We start from the raw sequence: 21,651 nt of genomic DNA on the forward strand, positions 1-21,651 counted from the left end.
TAAAAGTTAATCAAAATATGTGGATTGCTAGCACTTGAATCCTCCTCCCACTAGGAGGCGATGAGCTGGTTGGCCACATAAATGCCATCGGCTCCGCCCCCTGTGTGCACGCATGCGGTTCGCAGCGCCCCCCGCCCCCTTGTAATTATGCCTAATTTATGATAAGTAGATACGTACGTCACGCGGCGGCGGCGGCTTGAAAGCCCAGTTCCTGCCCGGATAGCCGGTGGCTCCCAGTGGGCGCGGCCCAGCGACATGCAGAATATATGCGAATGAACCGGCATCCGATTGGTGGACGGGCTGCCGCACTGAGAATAATTTATGCTAATGAGGTAGGAGGGGGCGGGGTGGAGCGCCGCTGCGGCCGTTAGGCAGCCGGGTATTTTTTTCAATGATATATCAACGCGGGGGGGAGGGGGGAAGAGAGCGAGCGAAATAGCGAGAAGGAATAAAAGAAGCCGGAGATTTATAATCCGTCTCCATCCGCACTTCGGCATCACGTTATTTTTTTTTCAACCTCGGTGTTTCGGTAGTGTTGGCCCGGAAGAAGGAGTCCGGGTGAGTATTGCGGGCGGATGGGTGCCGGTTGGACGGTTTTTTTTGTTGGAGAGTTTGTTTTGAATGTGGGGCCGAGGAGGATCCGGCTTGGAGTCCGACGCCATTTTGTTGGAGGATGTTTCTCTGTCGGAGCTCAGCGCTGGCCGGGTTTGGGCAAATTACAAACCATCCCGTCCCCAGGAAAGGCAGGCAAGGAGCCTGGGGCTGGAGACTTCCCTCTTTAAAACCCCCCCCCCCCCTCCCAGCCAAATACAAACTCTCTCAAATCAATACATAAACCTGATATAAAATTAGAACCGTATTTACGACAGGGAGCAAGAGGTCAAATCAAAATTTTGTAGCCAGTTTTTTTTTAAATCCTGATTTTAGGTGAATTTACAGATTATCCCATCCATATCTTTATTGATTGAAAGTCTGTAAAAAAAATAATTCTTTTGTCTTTTTAAAAATCACTTATTTGTAGTGAGTTATTTCCTTGTTAATTTGGGTAGTAATATTTAATTTTAGTTTGTTTTTTTTTAAAAGGAGACACGATGGTTAATGTTCTTTGAAAGTGGAAATATCCAGAACTTGTGTTGGGGGGGGAGGGGAGGGGGTGAGAGGGAGAGCGTGAGGTAGTTTCTGTTTACACTATTTTACGGTGTCTCTAATGTAGTAACATCATCCTTGATTTGCCATGTTACAGATACTAAGATAGTCAGGCTCCTACTTTGAAAGAACCCTCTTTTTAGTTGTTTTGATAGATAGAGAGAGAAGAGTTCAGTCATTGGCAGGCTTTATTTTTAAGCATTTTTTGAAATTTGGAAAAGTGTAGTTTGCTGGATTTTGTAAAAGGCTGGATGTGGGTGACCGTCTGAGTTGAGTGTGTGGAACACAATGGTGCTGTGCAATATTTGTGCCAGAACTGTGCTCTCCAACTCTATCTGAACTTTATTAGTCATGACCTCGTCATGGTTTTTCTGAAGTGTTTTATGTGTGGTCTGCTGATTTTTAAGGTTGGACATTTTTTTTATTTTATTCATAATGTAATTTAAAATTCATATTGCTACTCTTCACATTGGCTTTGTTGGCTTTTTTCTTCCAGTCTGCACCTGTTCTCTGGGACTGCCTCCCAAAGTCCCTCTGCCAATGACCCTAAATTTCCTTTTTCCCCCCCTGCCCCCAAATAAGTGCCCACCTTTCTGTGAAGTGCTCTGACACCTCTAACACAACTTACATTTCCCTAGTGATAGGACTGTAGGTGCATAACCACTCTAAAAACACCTATGTCATGGTAATAAGATCTGTAAGTACACTGTGATCCTTATAATTTAACAACTTGCAATAATTTAGAATTTGATATCCTCATGATGTCTTAACATACTTTGCAATTACTTTTGAAGTATAGACACTGTTGTTTTGTAGGCAGATGCAACAGCTAGTTTACCTACAGTGTGATCGCACAGCCAGCAGTGAGATAGATGACCAGATAATCTTTATGGTGCTGATGGTGAGGGCACCAATATTAGCTAGAATACCAGAATTGCCTGCTCCTCTTAGTGACTGGAGATCTTTCACGTGCACAGTGAACATTTTACCTGAAAGACAGCAGCTGGCACTTCTTTAGTACTGCAGTAGATGCCATTCTGTGTCCAAGTCCTGGGGCTTGACACCATGAGTTTCTGACTGGGGCAAGAGACTGAGCCAACAGAAACCTTGTCCTGGCTAAAGTAAAAAATCTTGATCCTAGAATTTTTTTGATTGAGTGTCTGGAAACCATGGATCATTATCATACTGAGATTGAAATTCTCTCCTGTTTGCTGTTTTAATGTGGTTCATTTGAATAATAAGTAATGATGGTCGAGTATTATGCAATACCTGATATATGTACCCTTTTTCATTTCTCCCTAGTCTGATATTTATACTAATATTTGAGTTTCTTCCTCTGCCATATAACTGAGGGATTATGTGACTGACCATGTCAGTGTGTCAAATAATATCCTACAATCTGACACCTGGGCTCTATAAGTCATATGCTCGCTATTGGGCCTGGGTTTCTCAATATAATTAAGACCATTGGATTGCAGTAACTTAGTATGTCGAATTTTGTTTATTGCAATGATTGAGAATTTAATTACATTGCAAAACAAAATGTTTAACCTTCTATGCTTTTTTAGTTGCCTTGGCTGTCATCTACAAAAGTGATTGCTTGCTCCTTATAACCAGGACCTTTCGTTTCATGACTGAGTCAAATTTAGGTTGTTTACAGGTGCTTTGGCGATTCCAGTCATGTCCATTTTTTTTCCATGAATGTGAAACAAAATTGTTGCCCCTGATTTGGTATTAGTGTTCTATCTACTGTATTCTACTAGGCATTTAATAAGTGAAATCAGACTGTTGAAACTGTCTGAGAGAACCTTCATGGGCAGGGGCTTTTGATAGGCAGGTTGAAGGCTTGAATTGTTGATTTTTGTTTAGAGATTAATGTTGCTTTCATTTTGCTTTTCTCCCATGGGATTGATTGTGTTTTTCCTTGGTGTGTTGTCTTTTGTGTAGCTCCTCTGTTGTCTGGCTCATCCTGGCTTGTGGAGGGCTGCAATAGTTATTGTGATGTCACTATACAAGGCCTTTTATAAGTAGTACTTGGCTGGAGACAGGCACCCAGGCTAGAGCCCAACACAAACTTCACCAAAGTTGCTTCTTACTAAAGTAAGTGAACCCAAAGTTTCACTAACTTCAGCTGAGTAAGTAGCTTCTTCAGGTCTCGCTAATGTATCAAGCCATTGTAGGTAGAAAATGGTGAAGATTGTGTTAATCGCTTGGGTAGTAGTTGTGAATTCTCGAATCGTTTGAGGCAGGCCCTGCCGATGCAGTACTTTTACTTAGGTAAGCTTCAGTGTAAATTCTGATTCCACTTGTGGGCTTTCTCTTCTTGTATCCAGTCGGTGAGATAGCTGATGGTTGCTAAGAGCAGTGATCGTCAAGTAATGTACTATTGAATGATACTGGCTGAAGTGTACCACTTTAAGCTTGGTTTAATGGATTATCTGTTTCCTGCATTGCTGCAGTCATATACAATGAATTTTAACTATGCTAAATTTAGGTTTCTTTAAAATTCCATTTCGTATATATAGAAAATTCATTATGTACAGAGCCGTTTGGATTATTGGAAACTAAAATGGGAGAGCTAGGATGTAAGAGCAGTGATTTCCCCCCCCCCCCCCCCCCCCCCCCCCTCCCCCAAATTGCTGTTTCTCATCCTTGACGATGGAGTCATTAAGGTGGAGGGGAAGAGATTACTTTAATATTTTGGCTTCTGCCTGACAAACTCTTTAATAAAGCTAAGTTACACCGAAGCACGAGTGTCTGAGACTGGACCAGACTGTTTGCAGCCTCCGCATCTTATTTGTCTCCTAACTACGCTTCCAACCCCATATGCTCTACATCATCAAGACCACGTAACCTGTAATATTGCCTGGTTCCACTCCTGCCTTGGCCAATTTGCTGTTGAAACCCTCGTGTGTGTATATATGTGTTTACTTCCAGACTGGGCTATTCCAATGCTCTCCTGACCTGTCTCCTAGGTTCCACCTTCCTTAAACTTGAGCACCCAGTCCCATTCTCCATCACCTCTATGCTAACTGACCTTCATTTGCTCCCAGTCCAGTCCAGCTACATTACATTTAAAATTCTCATGTTTGTTTTCTCATTCTTTTGTTCAAATCCTTCCGACCTCTAACCTCCTCCAGCCTTCCAACTCTCTGAGGGCTGTGTTCCTCCAATTCTTGAGCATCCCAACTTTCCTTTGTCCCACCAATGGTGGCCATGCTTCCAGCTGTTCAGGCCCCAAGCATTGGAATTCCCTCCCTAAACCTCTCCGTATCGCCAATTCCCACTTTTTTTTTAAGTTCCTCAAGACCTACCTGTTTGAGCCAGCTTTTAGTCCTATGTGGCTTGCTGTCCGATTTTTGCCTGATTAACACTCCTTGTGATGTTTATCTTCACGATACTGTCTAAACAAAGTTGTGTATGTGCATAATTATGACATTTGGGTATATTACTGTATTTGTACAAGTTCTCTTTGAGGCTAACTTGAGGTGATCTTGGCAGAAGATGAGTGTTTCAGTAGAGGCTCCAAGCTGACTGATGTATGGTTAGCATTGATAACTGGTCTCCATTTACTGTGGTCTTTTTGGCAGGTTTCGTTGTAACCATAACAGCAATTTTATCTGGTGTGTGGGGCATTAGGTCATTGTGACATGATCTCAGTATAAGTGCTTAAAGTCATCAATTTTAAGTGTGTATCTGGTCTTTGAATCTTTGCTCACTAGTCTTGTATTCCTTATGGCTTGTTTTCTTTTTGTAGGATATCCTCTAGGTGCCCAATGATCACAGTGATAATTTCAGTTCATATAAAAACTTCTGTTTTATTTTGATGATTACATATTTTCCCCCACCCCTGCCTTCCAGAATTCTTTCTCTCTCTCAAGGCAAGTAAGAGTTCCACAGCCATCTCCAACTACTGGGCAGTTAGGGACAGGCAATAAAAAAGGCCTTGTCTGCATCCGCCCACATCCCAGGACCAATTTTTAAAATGGGGATGGGTTCTCATTATTCATAAACTGTATCATTGTAGTGTTGGCAGACATTCGACCATGTTCAACCAGGCATTCAAAGCAAATCTTTCTTTCTGTTCCCCCTACTCCCCCTACTCAACGGGCACGTGCACTTTCCAGAAGCGGTCAGTGAATTATATCCAGGAGAAGGATCCCTGCCCATTCTCCTTTTATCCTTAACTCAAAAGATGCTGAAGCAAATCATAGCTACCCTTGCTGAGGTTGACTGACTACTATTGTGTTGAGTGGGTCTTCCTCATTTGTCTCAATTGAGTTGAGTTTTTTTTTATTACATTGCAGTACAGTTACCAAATGAGCCTTAAGAACAGCTTTCTCTGGCAGCTGGCAGGTTCTGTGTCAAAATAGACCTGTTGTATAACTGAAAGGAGATCAATCTAGAACTCTGAAATAGTAGAATTGTAGGGTAGGTCTTCAGAATTTTAGCTGGGGTCCTTCTTTGCCACAACTCTTGGTGTATAATATCTCACTGTTGTTTTGAAGCAATGGCACTAGAGTTGTTATGTCAGTATCTGTTCTGGCATTATCCTTGTAAAATAACTTTTTTTGATCCGGCAAAACGTTGACTGATTTTGGTCTGAAATCACTAATGAGAGTGTATAGTTGTATGAAATTGTAGAAAGTGAAACTGGAGAGTGAAAGTAGGTTCTATATTAGTGTTCAGCCGTACTATGGACTGACTTGCCCAGTTGCTACTTCCTGTTGTGTGTTTTTAATTTTAGCTGTATAGCTAGGATAATCTTGTTGTGCCTGAATACTGGGATGTACTTTTCTCTGCTAATGTTAGTGAACAGAGGAAGCTGTTCCTCAGTGATTTGATTTGTCACTAACTGAATCCCTTGGCATGCTTTTGCAACACCTATTTACAGTTAGAGATTACTTCTTGAATGGATGTTCTGGATTTGTGGCTGTAACAAGCAGGCATAGCCTCAGGATTATCATTGGAAGATTATAGGGGTTAGTTAACTTTTTCTAGAAGGTACTTAGATGGCATGGTTGTTGGAGTACAGATTTAAAACCAAAAAGTGTTTGCAGAAGGTTGTAACAGGTTCTGGAGGATTGGAGTCGGGTAACTCCATTTGGAGATCTAGCAATGGCTGAGACATTGGTTTGAAGGGTCTCTTTCACTTTAACTTTAATTTAGTGTAGTCAGTTTCCATGATTAATTTCAAACTTCTAAAGTGGAGGGTGTTTTCTCACATTCACCAGGGATGCTGGTTTATAGTCACTGTCACATTATGATACAGGCTTCTGAGGCTTTTGCTGACATTTTGGGGATTGTATTCACAATTTCATTTGTTTAGTTTGGCCAAGAGTTTATATAGTGACTGAATTAATCAAATTAAGTTTTCAGCAAATGGAATCCTTCAGTTGTGTTTTGGGGATCAAAACTCAGTTTTCCATTGAATGTCATAAACCTTTCCTATTGGGCCTGAAGGCTTCACTTAGCTGCAGTATGGATTCACGAGTGGCAGCAACCCCCTCTTGTCTTGCCAAAGTGATGAGTCTTCGTATCAACCTATGCAGAGAGTGTCAGTTGGTCAGTCTGTAATGAGGGACATTGAGCCCAGGCATCAAGTGAAAGCCACTCAATAGTGATTATATGTAGGAGCCTTGGCTCTTGTGTTTTTCTCTTCCTTTTGGCCTTGAGGTTAATTGTAGCCCTGCTGTTGTTCTGGCTGAAATGGGCTAAGTCAGCACTGACCAGGGATTGGACTTGGGATCTTCATGGCCTGTGGAGTTTACTATTGGGAAGGGTAATTGTCAGCTAAGCTGATTTGTAATATCGGTGGATTTTCTATTGAGACGGAGGTGATAATTTGGGCAAGAAGAATGCAGATAGATATGAAGTGCTTTGCAAAAAAGAAAATTGAGCCATTTAATTCTGTCTGAAGTATGATCTGTGGGAGGTACAGTAGAACTCTAACCTTTGTGTTTTTCTTTTGAAGCATATAAGGATCACAAGGGAGGGAATGTGTTTTGTAAAATGTGAGGTTTCCTGATAGCGTGCCATATGCCTTTTTTCATAGAATACATTTAAAGTTGATTTAAAGCCTCTGTGATGTATATCTTGCCTCTGGCTCGCTTACCAAACTCACTTGTTTTCATTTGGAACCAGCTGCTTAGACCAGATGATCCAGTGTTTGATTTCTGGTCTGCTGTGAGTTAGTTGATCTGAGGTGGGGTGACATTTTAGGTGCTGCAGGTGGGCCTCCACAACCTTGGGCGGTTAGATTGGGGGAAAAACACAGCCAGGATTCCTGTTCCTGATAGCTGTTCAGGTGATGTGCACGTGTGTCCCACCAGTTCAGTAATGTGCTGATGCTGCACGAGCAATGATAAGTTGCCGAAGTTACTGGAGAGCATCTGGAACCCATGGAACTATACCCTAGCATAAGTTGGCACCTTCAGGAGAGGAGTTGAGAAAATTTACTTGTAAGGACTGTTGGAATTGATCTTAATCATCTGCTGTACAGACAGTAACTTCCTCCCTCTAACATAATGGGGCACAAAAATGCATTTCTATCTTGGCTGACTAACGTGCTCAAAGCAGTTTGTAAACAGTTTGTGCAAGTATCCTCACGTGCATGAAGGGACGGCACAAGAAAATTTTATGTGTTGGCTTTGGAACATATGAACTTGAAACAGCAAACCGACCATCGACCCAGCTGTGAGCACTGGCCTTGGTGTAGCAAACACATATTAAGATGGGATGTCTGCTTGTTTTATCCGGTTAAAACTTGGAGTTGTACAGTCAAGAATGGCTTTTACTGTTGTCTGCTGGTTGACTTCAATGGGTAAATGGACTGCCAGTGTCTTGGCTTTTTTCCAATGACTTCTTTTCCTTCTCTGCAGGCAGACAACTGAAGCTGTGCATTGTGGCATTGTCTTTTGATTAGAATTCCAGTTGGAGCTCTTAATTTAAAGCTACAATTGATGTGGGTATGAACAGCTATAAAACTTCTAACCTGGTTTGAATGTTGAGGGTAATATCTGGAGATGAAGTGTTAGGATATCTCTAAGCCATCTGGTGTGATCATTTGCAAAATGGTGACTTGATCTTTTCTTTATAGACTTAAAGGCACCAACAAAAATGCAAATTGTTGATTTTGGGGTCATAGTTTGAAGGCGGGGGCGGTAGGAGTTAAATAGTGGTCTTTTATCCTTGCACAGAGGTTTTTCTGTCATGACAGCAGTGTTTTCTACTGTGCAATTGCATGTTTTAACTGGGTGAAGCAAGCAGGTATCTTGGCTTTATAGTTTGTTGTACAAGGACTGTGTATTTAACTGGCTCCTTGACCCATTTACTTTGCTGCGTTCCAAAAATAACACATTTTCACTGCCATGTTCTTGCATGTGCAAAGCTTCTTGAGGTTACGGAGAAACTAGGGTTGGAGATGTTGGTTTATTTGCTACTTAGGCGCAGGGATGAGAGTGCCCACCTGCCTGCCTCCTTTACAGGTTGCTGTTGCTCTCCCATATCCAGCTGTTACCTGTGTCAGACACTCCCTGTGCTGCATGGTTGTTAATGGAGTGATGCACAGCAGTGGTGATTCACTTGGGCAGATAGAAGGAAAATCAGGATGTATGAACATCCAGCTTCCATTTAGATGCTACCTTCTAGGTGGTTAATAGTAGAATCCTGGAAGTGGGTGGCCAGTCTCCCTGCACAGCAAGGTTCGTGCTGGGCATCACTGGCAATGTGCAGAGAGCCCAAAGAGTGTGGTCATGGGATAGGTATTGTTGAGAGAGACCATTCAACCATCTGGCCTCTTTCATCCATAAAGAATCTACAGACCCCATCATAGTATCCAAATGTCTCCTAAACACAGGTAGGAGCAGAAGTAGGCCATTCAGTCCCTCGAGCCTGCCCCGCCATTCAATAAGATCATGGCTGATCTGTCCCAGGCCTCAACTCCTCTTTCGGGACTGCTCCGCATAACACTCAACTCCCGAGATTTCAAAAATCTAACTTCTCCTTTAAATACAATTAGTGACCTAGCATCCACAACTGAGGTAGAGAATTCCAGAGATTCACCACCCTCTGAGAGAAGAAATTCCTTCGCATCTCCGTTTTAAATGTGTGCCACCTTATTCTTTAACTGTCTCTTAGTTCGAGATTCCTCCACCAGTGGAAATATATTCTCAACATCTATCCTGTCAACCCACCTTAGAATCTTATATGATTCAATAAGATCACCTCTCATTCTTCTAAACTCCAATGAATAGAGGTCTAACCTGTTTAGCCGTTTTTGATGAAACAATCCCTTCATCCCAGGAATCAGCCCAGTGAACCTCTTCTGAACTGCCTCCAATACTGGTATATCCTTCCTTAAATACGGGGACCAAAACTGTATGCAGTACTCCAAGTGTGGCCTCACTACTGTGCGCCCTGTACAGTTGTAATAAGACGTCCCTATTTTTAAACTCTAACCCCCTAGCAATAAAAGCCAAAGTTCCATTTGCCTTCCGAACTACCTGTTGCACCTGAAAGCTAGCTTTTTGTGTTTCCTGTACAAGAACAGCCAGATCCCTCTGTATTGCAGTATTTTGTAGTCTTTCTCCATCTAAATAATCTGCCTTTTTATTCTTCCTACCAAAGTGGATTACCTCACACTTTCCCAACATTGAACACCATCTGCCAAGTTTTTGCCCACTCACTTAACCTATCTATATCCCTTTGCAGATTCTGTGTCCTCATCACAACATGCCTTCCCACCTATTTTTGTATCGTCAGCAAATTTGGATACTCTACACTCTGTCCCTTCCTCCAAGTCATTAATATTGATAAATAGTCGAGGCCCTAAGACCGATCCTTGTAGCACCCCACTTGTTATGGCTTTCCAACCTGAAAAAGACCCATTACTCCCGACTCTGTCTTCTGTGTGTTAGCCAATTCTCAATCCATGCCAACACATTACCCCCATATCCTGAGTTCCTATTTTGTGTAATAACCTTTTATGTGGCATCTTATCAAACGCCTTCTGAAAATCCAAATACACTGCATCTACCAGTTCCCCTTTATCCACTCTGTTGTATCCTCCAAGAACTCTTAACAAATTTGTCAAACATGGTTTCCCTTTCATAAAACCATGTTGACTCTGTTTGATTACAATATGTTTTTCTAAATGCCCTGCTATTTCTTCCTTAATAATGGACTCTAGCATTTTCCCAATGACCGATGTTAAGCTAACTGGTCTATAGTTTCCTGCTTTCTGTCTCCCTCCTTTCTTGAATAGAGGAGTCACATTAGCGGTTTTTCAATCTGCTGGTACCCTACCGGAATCCAATGAGTTTGGTATCTTATGACCAATGCCTCTACTATCTCTGCAGTCACTTCTTTTAAAACCCTTGGATGCAGGCCATCAGGTCCTGGCGACTTGTCTGTCTTTAGTCCCATCAGTTTGTCCAGCACCTTTTCCCTCGTGGTAGAGATTGTTACAAGTTCCTCCCTCCCATTTACACCTTGCTCATCTATTGTTGGGATGTTTATAGTGTCCTCCACCGTGAAGACTGATGCACAATATTAGTTTAAATTATCTGCCATTTCCCTGTTCCCTGTTATTAGTTCCCCAGGCTCATCCTCTAAGGGTTCCACACTTGCCTTAGCTACTCTCTTCCTTTTTATAAACACGTAGAAGCACTTACTGTTATATTTATCGCCAATTTGCTCTCATAATCAATTTTTTCTTTTTTATTTATCTGCTAGTTTCTTAAAAAAAAAAAATTCCCAATCCTCTGGCCTACCACTAGCTTTCGCTGCTTTGTATGCCTTTGTTTTTGATTTGATACTCTCCTTAACTTCCTTTGTTATCCACGGGTGGTTCATTGTTCTCATCCAGTCCTTCCTTCTGACTGGAATAAATGTTTGCGGAGTGTTATGAAATATCTGCTTAAAAGTCTGTCACTGTTCATCTACTGACTTCCCCTGCAGTCTATTTTCCCAGCCTGCTTTAGACAGTTCTTTCTTCATACTTCTGTAATTGCCCTTGTTTAAGTTGAAGACACTGGTTTGAGACCCGAGTTGCTCACCCTCAATCTGAATTTGAAATTCTACCATGTTATGATTGCTCTTGCCGCCGCTGCTTCGGTCTCTGGCCTCGCTCTCCACTCCCTTTATACCCTGGCTCCTCTCGCCGCCGCCACTGCTTCTAAATAAAGACTTGCATTTATATATCGTCATTCAGAACCTCAGGCCATCTCAAAGCCAATGATATGTTTTAATTATAATCACTGTTGTAATGTAGAACACTTGCCAACCAGTTTGCATGCAGTCAAGTCCCACAAACTGCAATGTGATAAATGACCAGATAATCTGTTTTAGTGATGTTACTAGTGAGGGGCTAACCATTGGCCAGGACACCAGGCAGACTCACCTGCTGCTGTTCGAAATTGTGTCATCTGAGGGGGCAGACGGGGCCTAAGTTTAACATATCAGAAAGACTGAGGTGGGAGGAGTGCACTGTTTGTTCTAGTTCCACTTCACAGGTCGCAACATATATTTAAATTTGTTTCCACTTACCAATACCCGCGTGCACACACACCAGTTAACTGGAAAATAAAGGAATTTTTGTTTTTAGAGCTCTATTGCAGACAAAAGAAAACCACTGGGCTGAATACTTATGCATCTTTGAAGCAACAGCAGATGACATATGTTGTGTTCCAAAACTGGCATACTGGCCTCCAAGTACATGTAGAGGGGTCACTGGGATCTTTTAGAACTGTTCTTTTCAGGCAGGTTTAAGAATTAATTTAGCAGGCTTTTCTTCAAGACAGGAGGCAAGATGAGTTGACACAGTCGTTTAGAGAGGTGCTGGAAAGCTGAGCTTCTCTTCCCTCCTTATAGGGTATTGTGCGTCATTGAGCTGGAAGTCAGATGGTTTCATGGAAAGGCTGGTTTTCCTCAAGGCGCCTCATTGCCCCTTCGAAGAAAACATTTCCAGGGACTGTTTTTCAAAGTCAAGTGGTCTTTACATGACCCCCTTTGAAAACCCCAAAGTTTAACATTTCTTCAATCTTTCAAAAATGAAACCTCAAAAAATATATTTAACAAAACACAGAGGCATTTTCGTAACACCGTGCTCTAATTGACCGTTGCATTTGCCTACGTTACAATAGTGACCATACTTAAAGTAATTCATCAGCTGTGAAGACATCCTGTAGTTCTGATCTATAAATACAGGTTTGGTCTTTCTCTACTGCATTGTTTTACAGTTTGACTTTGCAGTGTTATCTATTTACCTTTGCCATTTACTAACTTGTTTGTGTGTATTTTAAGATTCTTTGTCATCACTCAAGTCTTTCCTCCAAACTGAATCCTATGACTCTAGAGATCAGCTTTCTGGCTCTTCTGTGGACTGAATCCAGGATTTGGGTGTTTCTCTTGTGTCTCTGTTCTTAAGTGAAAACTGATCCATCATGGAAGAAGGATGGGAGTGACTACAATTTGAATGAAAGGAATAGTTTGTTTATACTTTGCATATTTGCTTAGTTTGCTATTGTTTAAAAAGACTAACTGATTCATCGCACGTTCCAGTTGGATCCAACAACTCTGTTCCTGCTGGTCCAGCCTGTTAGCTCTGCATGCCGTTTTAGTCTAGGAATGGAGTAGGGAATCAGTGTGGCCTTTCATAACTAGCCCTTGCCCTCTCCAGAAGTTACCCTTCTTTGTCGTCTTTTCTGTGCTGCTGTCTGCTTGCTAGCTGTGGAATAAGATATACGCCGCCATGTACCTGGGAGAAGAAATCCTGTCAAATTTAAGTGATTGGGGATTGTAATAAAACTACTCACTCCCAATGTTAATTCGCATTCTCAGTTGAATTTTAAAACTCACTAATCTTGCTTGGGAGAGGATTGACTGTGACAACGCTTGATATTTGGGTTGGCTAACATATTACAACAACAACTTGCTTTTATATTGTGCCTTGAAATGTAATAAAACAGCCCAAAGTGCATCACAGGTGTGTTGTAAGAAAAATTTGCTTGTACATATGTAACAGTATGTTTGTTATTACATGCAAGATACTCTAACATGTAATAATAATCAGTTGTGTGTTTCATCCGACTGCAAATCCGTGGTAGCCAAGTTCCCTACCAGCCTCATATTTTATAGGAGTCTTCGAGATTATGAAAGGTTACAAAGTAAATAGTGGCTCATTATTTCCACGGAGGAGAATGAGAAAAATTAAATTTGGAAGGGTAGGGAGAGTGAGCAGGAGAGATGGAGTCCTGGCTGATTCATTGGGAGTGCCACTAGGTGATGAGCGTGCATTGGTCTTGATTTGAGGCATTATTCTGATTTCTTTTCATTTTTTCCCCCCTTTTTTGTTTGAATTTCTATACCCCAAACTGCAGACTTCCCTCAAACCTGTTGAAACAAGCTATTATGTCAGGGAAGCCAGTGATTGCATGATAGATTGGTTAAATCCTCCAATGTATGCTGAGGTATTGCACAGATTGAATTGCCATTAGTGAAGTTTCATGCTTGGTTGGTTTTAAGATAGGTACTGGATTTTATTACAGGCTTTTCAATAACAGCAATTGCATTTATACTGTACTTTTTAACATGGTAAGATGTCTCCATGTCGCTAGGCATTGCCAAACAAATTTTGACTCTGAGCCGCATGAGATATTGGGGCAGATGATAAACTTAAGGAGCCCCTTCAAAGAGGAAAGGGGTGGAGAGGTTAGGGCCTCGGCAGCTGAAGGCACAGCTGCCAGTGCTTGAACAATTATAATGAAGGATGCTCAAGAGGCCTGAATTGGAGGAGTGCAGATACTTCGGAGGGTTGTAGGGCTGGAGGAGATTAAAGGTAAGGAGAGAGACACTTCTGGAGGAGATTAGAGACTGGGATGAATAAGGGATTTTGAAACTAGAATGAGAATTTGAAAATCAAGGCATTGCATAACCAGTGTAGGTCAGAACAAATAGGAGTGATGGATGAACAGGGACTTGGTGTGATGGGCAACAGTGTTTTGGATGACCTCAAGTTTACAGAGGGTAGGACATGGGAGGCTGGCTCAGAGTGCATTGGAATAGCCAAGTCCAGAGGTAACAAAGGCATCAGTGAGGGTTTCAGCAGCAGATGAGCTGAGTCAGGGGTAGAGTTGGGCAATGCTATGAAGGTGGAAATAAATGGTCTTAGTAATAGCTCAACTATTGGGTCAGAAGCTCATCTTCAGTTTAAATATGACACCAAGATTGCGAGCTGTCTGGTTCAGCCTCAGTTGCCAGGGAGAGGGATGGAATTGGTGGCGAGGGAATGGAGTTTGTGGCAAGGACTGAAGATGGTCCTGTCTGTCTTCCCAGTATTTATTTGGAAATTTCTGCTGTTTCAGTACTGGATGTTAGGCAAGCAGTCTGATAACTTGGCAGCAGCGGAGGGATCGAGAGAGATGGTGGTGACGTAAAGCTGGGTGTCATCTGTGTACATGTGGATAATTACCTTGTTTTGGTTGTTGCCGTTGGGCAGCATGTAGATCAGAAACCAGAGGGGGCCAAGGATAGACCCATGGGGATGCAAGAGGTAATCATAGAATGGTTACAGCACAGAAGGAGGTCATTTGGCCCACAGTGTCTGTGCTGACTCTCTGAAAGAGCAGCCCTGCTATTCTCGCTACCTTGCCTTTTCTCCATCGCCCTGCAAATGTTTTTCTCTTCAGATAATTGTCTAATTCTCTTTTGAAAGCTACGATTGAATCTGCTTCCACCATACTCTGGCAGTGCATTCCAGATCCAAAGCAGCCGCCTTAAATTGGTGCCCTCTAATTCTCGATCCTTCCACCACTGGGAACAGTTTCTCCCTAGGTACTCTGTCTAGACCCCTCATGATTTTGAACACCTCTATCAGATCTCCTCCCAATCTTTTCTCCAAGGAGAACAGCCCCAGCTTCTCCAACTCATCCATGTAACTGGTTCTAGAATGAGGAATTTCATTCTCATGAATCTTTTTTGCACCCTCTCTAAGGACTTCACATCCTGACTAAAGTCTAGTGCCCAGAACTGGACACGATATTCCAGTTAAGGCAGAACCAGTGTTTTGTACAGGTTTATCATAACTTCCTTGCTTTAATACTAACTAAGTCTGCAAACGCGACATGAAATCGTGTGACATTGATCACAAGTCGTGGGAGTCAGTTGCCAGCATTCGCCAGAGCTGGCGGGCAGCCATAAAGACAGGGCTAAATTGTGGCGAGTCGAAGAGATTTAGTAGTTGGCAGGAAAAAAGACAGAGGCGCAAGGGGAGAGCCAACTGTGCAACAGCCCCAACAAACAAATTTCTCTGCAGCACCTGTGGAAGAGCCTGTCACTCCAGAATTGGCCTTTATAGCCACTCCAGGCGCTGCTTCACAAACCACTGACCACCTCCAGGCGCGTATCCATTGTCTCTCGAGATAAGGAGGCCCAAAAGAAAGAAAGAATGGGACTAAAGGCAGACAAGTCTTCAGGACCTGATGGCCTATATCCAAGGGTTTCAAAGGAAGTGGCTGTAGAGATAGTCGAGGCGTTGGTCGAAATATTCCAGAACTCCCTCGATTCCAGGAGGGTCCCAGCGGATTGGAAAACTGCTAATGTGATGCCCCTATTCAAGAAAGGAGGGAGACAGAAAGCAGTCAAGTTATAGACCAGTTAGCTTAACATCTGTCATTGGGAAAATGCTAGAGTCCATTATTAAGGATAAATAACAAGACATTTAGAAAAGCTTAACGCAGCCAAACAGAGTCAACATGGTCTTGTGAAAGAGAAATCATGTTTAACACATTTACTAGAGTTCTTTGAGGATTTAACAAGCAGAGTTGATAAAGGGGAACTGGTAGATGTAGTGTATTTGCATTTCCAGAAGGCTTTTGATAAGATGCCACATAAAAGATTATTGCACAAGATAGGAGCTCACTGTATTGGGGTAATGTGTTGGCATGGATTGATTGTGTAACTCACAGAAGACGGAGTCCGGATTAATGGGTCTTTTTCAGGTTGGAAATACGTAACAAGTGGAGTGCCACAAGGATCAGTCCGAGGGTCTCAATTATTTACTATCTATATCAATGACTTGGAGGAGGGGGCAGAGTGTAATCTATCCAAATTTGCTGACAATACAAAAATAGGTGGGAGGGCATGTTGTGATGAGAACATAAGGAATCTGCAAGGGGATATAGATAGGTTGAGTGAGTGGGCAAAAGCTTGGCAGATGGAGTCTAATGTAGGAAAGTGTGAGGCTTTGGTACTTTGGTAGGAAGAATCAAAAGGCAGACTATTATTTAAATGGAGACTTCAAAAATGTGCAGCACAGAGGGATCTGGGTGTTTCTGTGCATGAAACACAAAAAGTTAGCATGCAGGTGCAGCAAGTAATTAAGGAGGCAAATGGAATTTTGGCCTTTATTGCTGGGGGGGGTGGTGCATTGGAGTTTAAAAATAGGCAAGTCTTGTTACAACTGTACCGGGTGTTGGTAAGGCCGCACCTGGAGTACTGTGTACAGTTTTGGTCCCCGTATTTAAGAAAGGATATACTGGCATTGGAGGCAGTACGAAAGAGATTCACTAGGCTGATTCCTGGGACGAAGGGGTTGACTTATCAAGAACGGCTAAACCGGTTAGGCGTTTATTCATTAGAGTTTAGAAGAATGAGGGGGTGATCTTATTGAAACATAGAAGATTCTGGGGGGGGGCTTTTCAGGGTAGATGTTGAGAAGATGTTTCCACTAGTGGGGGAATCTCAAACTAGGGGACATAGTTACAGAATAAGGGGGCACTCATTTCAAATTGAGATGTGAAGGAATTTCTTCTCTGAGGGTGCTGAATGTCTGGAATTCTCTATACTAGAGAGCTGTGGAGGCTAGATCGCAAAGTATTTAAAGAGGAGGTAGATAGATTTTTGAAATATCGGGGAGTTGAGGGCTTTGAGGAGCTGGCACGAAAGAGGAGTTGAGGTCTGGGGCAGATCAGCCATGATCTTATTGAATGGTGGGGCATGCTTGAGAGGCCAAATGGCCTACTCCTGCTCCTATTTCTTATGTTCTTAAGTTCATGTCTCTGTTTTATAAAGCCAGGATCCTGTATGCTTAAGTGTACTCTCAACCTGCCCTGCCACCTTGAATCATTTGTGCATATGTATTTCCAGGTCCCTCTGCTCCTGCACCCCCCTTTAGAATTGTACCCTTTTATTTTATATTGCCTCTCCTTGTTCTTCCTACCAAAATGTATCACTTCACACTTCTCTGCATTAAATCTCACCTGCCACTTGTCTGCCCATTCCACCAGCTTGGCCATGTCCTTTTTGAATTTTAGCGTTGCCCTCCTCACAGTTCACAATACTTCCAAGTTTTGTGACATCAACTCATTTTGAAATTGTACCCTGTACACCCAAGTCTAGGTCATTTGATATAGATCAAGAAAAGCGGGGGTCCTAACACACAACTCTTGAGAAACCCCACTATAAATCTTCCTCCAGTCGGAAAAACAACTGTTCACCATTACTGTCCATTTCCTGTTACTCAGCTAATTTCGTTTACATGTTGCTACTGTCCTTTTTAGTCTGAGAGCTCTAACTTTGCTGACAAGCCTGTTATGTGGCACTTAAATGCCTTTTGGAAGTACATGTTCACCACATCAACTGTATTACCCTAATCAAAAAAAAAACTCCATTTCGTTAAATATGATTTTTCCTTAACACATCTGCATTTGTCCAAGTGACTATTAATCTTGTCCTGAATTATCATTTCTAAAAGCTTCCCCACTACTGATGTTAAACTGACTGGCCTTTAGTTGCTGGGCTTATCCTTGCACCTTTTTCTGAACAAGGGTATGACATTTGCAATTCTCTAACCCTCTGGCACCACTGCTGTATTCAAAGATTATGGTAATGCCTGCACAATTTCCACCTTTGCTTCCCTCAATATCCTCAGATGCATCTCATCTGGTTCTTGTGACTTATCAATTTTAAAAACAGCCAGCCTATTTAATACCGCCTCTTTATCAATTTTTAGCCCGTAAAATGTCTCAGCTACTTCCTTTTTCACTATGACTTGGGCAGTATCTTGTTCCCCGGTAAAGACAGATGCAAAGTACTCATTTAGTACCTCAGCCACACACCCCTGCTTCCACACGTAAATCCCCTTTTAGGTCCCTAATTGGTCCTACTCCTTTTACCACCCTCGATTCCAATTTATCTGGACCAGACCTGTTCTCACCCCATTGAATTTGGCCCATACCCGATTAATTATTCTTCTGGATTGTTCCTTGTCCTCTCCTAAAGCCACCCTAAACTTTATGATTCGATTATCACCATCCACTAAACAACTGCTGACTACTCATGGCTACTCAGGCAGCACCTTCCAAACCTGTGACCTCTACCACCAAGAAGGGCAGCAGATACATGGAAGCACCACCACCTGCAAGTACCCCTCCAAGCCATGCACCATTCTGACTTTGAACTGTATCGCCATTCCTTCGCTGTCACTGGGTCAAAATCCTGGAACGCTCTTCCTAATAGCACTGTGGGTGTACCTACTCCACATGAACTGCAGCAGTTCAAGAAGGCAGCTCACCAACACCTTCTCGTGGGCAATTAGGGATGGGCAGTAAATGCTGGCTTGGCCAGTGATGCCCACATCCCATGAAACGAATAATAAAAAATTCTTGATTCACTTGACCCACCTCATTCCCCACAACCAGATCCAGCAATATCTCCTTCCTTGGACTGGAAACATATTGATCTAGAAAACTTTCCTGAACACACTCTAGAAACTCTTGCCCCTCTTTGCCCTTTTACACTATTAATATCCCAGTCTATATTAGGATAAATTTAAGTCCTCCATTGTAGCTACATTTCGTAAACCACCTGTAATTTCTTTGCTTTTTTCCCCTCTATATCTTTGCCACTAGTTGGCATTTAGAATACACCCAGAATTGTAATGGTATCTCTATTGTTTCTTAGCTATAACATAGAAACATAGAAAAATAGGAGCAGGATTCGGCCCTTCGAGCCTACTCCGCTATTCAATACTATCATGGCTGATCATCCAAACTCAGTAACCTGCTCCTGCTTTCCCCCAGTATCCCTTAATCCCATTAGCCCTAAGAACTATATCTAACTCTCTTTCTTGAATATATTTAATGATTTGGCCTCAACTGCTTTCTTTGGTAGTGAAGTCCTTATCCTTAGACTGTGACCCCTGGTCCTGGACTCCCCCGCCATCGGGAACATCCTTCCTGCATCTAGTCTGTCCAGTCCTGTTACAATTTTGTAAGTTTCTGAGTTCCCCTCTCATTCTTCTAAACTCTAGCACATACAAGCCTAATTGACCCAGTCTCTCTCCATATGTCAAATGGTTTCTGTCCTTGACCCCTCTAGGACATCCTTTCCAGCACGTAATGTTCTCAATTGATACAGCTACCCCTCCTCCTTTCTTCTCTTCCCTATCTTGTCTGAACACCTTGTTTCCAGGATTATTCGGTCTTCAGTCCTGCCTGCCTTTAAGTCATGACTCTCTTATTGCCATAACAACATATTTCTACGTAGCTATCTGTGTCTGCAGCTCACCAATCTATTTACCACGCTCTGCATATTCGCATCAGCACCTAATTTAGACCGTATTACATTCCTTCTTGCTACTCTAGTGCCATCTGTGTCTCCCAATTCTCTGCTCCTTTGTTTTTTTTCCCTCTTGGTTTATTACCGCTTGGTTCCCACACCCCTGCCAAGTTGGTTGAAACCCTCCCCAATAGCACTAGCAAATCGTCCTGCAAGGACTTTGGTCCTGGCTCTGTTCAGGTGCAACATGTCTGGCCCATCTCTCCAAGAACTGGTCCCAATATCCCAGGAATCTAAAGCCCTCCCTCCTGCACCATCTCTTCAGCCACTCATTCATCTGCTGTACCCTCCTAGTTCTGTACTCTCGTGTTATTGGGAGTAATCTGGGGATCACTACCTTTTGATCTCTCTACCTGCTTGCTAGTGTCCTCCCTAGCGCCTTAAATTCTGCTTGCAGGGTCACACCCCTCTTTATACCTATGTTGTTGATACTGATCTGGACCATGACAAATGGCTGTTCACCCTCTTTTTTTTTCTCCCCCCCCCCCCCCAAGAGTGCTCTGCAGCCGTTCCGTGATATCCTTGACCGTGGCACCTTGGAGACAACATAACATATCCTGGATTAAAGTCTGCGGATGCAGAAGCACCTATCTCTTCCCTGAACTATTGAATCCCCTATCGCTATTGTTTTTCCAATCTTCCTGCTGCGCCCCCCCCCCCTTGTATAGCTGAGCCAGCCGTGGTGCTGTGGACTTGGCTTTGGCTGCACTCCCCGGATGAACCATCACTCCCTCCAGTATTCTGTCTGGTCAGAGAGCGTGATGCACTCTAGGCTCCTGCACTACCTGCTTAACCATCACTGATTCCCTCTCTGCCTGCGTACCCATAAGCTGCAGGTGACCACATTCAAACATGTGCTATCCACAAAGTTCTCAACCTCGCGAATGCACTGCAATGACATCAGCTGCTGCCAAAATTCTGAAGCCTGGAGCTCAAGCTGCTGCAGCTGACAACACGTCCTGCACATGTGGTTGTCCAGGTCATGAGAAGAGTCCTGGAGTTTCTGCTGTTATCCCATTGGTGACTATTAACTGGAAATTCAACTTTCTGTGATATTTCTGAAAGAATTAAATCATAAAACTTTGCATTTTTAACAAAAACATCACTCTACAAGAGTTAAAGCAAAACACTACTAACTAAACACATTTCAAACTTAAAATTTTAATAGACTATGAAGACGTCTACTTCAAACTCTAAATCTCAACAGAATGCTCCTATTCGACTGTTACTTCCACCCCAAGAATTTCCCTATACGTTACAGGATCCTGGCAGTTTGTTCACTTCTGGGACCAATCCGAAGTGTACTGCAGCTGTTGGGATGATTTCCTTAGTTTCTCAGCTGTCTTGAGGAATGAAATCATCTCCCGAATCTGGACTTTCCAGCTTGAGCACGGGCCTGTCTCAAACTAGAAACAGCGCTGGTTCCTGATGTTATCTGCTCCTGAGTGCAACTGACTTCCAAAAGCCAATTGACTGTTCGCAAATACACAGATCCAAAAACCGACAGACATCCCTTGCATCATCTATCTCCATAGCCATGTGGCACATATGGGATGTCCCAGATAGCAATTTAATTATTTCCAACTCCAAATCTTCTCTGATTCCTGATTCCCAAATGAATAATTTAATGTGTTTTCTTTTTTGTATTGAAAGTTTAGAATTCTGTGGGGGGTTTTTAAAACTGAGGAAAGGATTTTTCTCTGGACATTGATTGCTGAAAATTGGTGGGTTTGAACTGAGTGAATTACACAGACTGCTAGGCACCTGTTCCAAGCAACACAGCAGTGGAATGACCGGTCAAGATTTATTATTGTCATGTGACTTGATTGTTGAAGTTAGTTTCACTTTTGGATTGTGAAAAGACCAGTGAGCTGGACAAGGTGCAGA

The 21,651-nt window shown here is 42.6% G+C and overlaps 1 protein-coding gene across 10 annotated transcripts in view; it reads left to right on the forward strand.

Moving 5' to 3' along the window:
* The first annotated feature begins 404 nt into the window (after positions 1-404).
* The window catches only part of LOC137346170 (protein PRRC2A-like), a 186,222-nt gene continuing 164,975 nt past the window's right edge, over positions 405-21,651 (forward strand). For all 10 annotated transcript variants that reach the window (XM_068009536.1, XM_068009544.1, XM_068009542.1 and 7 more), the window contains exon 1: positions 405-558. The gene's annotated coding sequence lies outside the window, so the exon portion shown is untranslated. The remainder of the gene's footprint in view (positions 559-21,651) is intronic.

This window comes from Heterodontus francisci, chromosome 29 (genome assembly GCF_036365525.1).
Source record: "Heterodontus francisci isolate sHetFra1 chromosome 29, sHetFra1.hap1, whole genome shotgun sequence".
NCBI classification, from domain to species: domain Eukaryota; kingdom Metazoa; phylum Chordata; class Chondrichthyes; order Heterodontiformes; family Heterodontidae; genus Heterodontus; species Heterodontus francisci.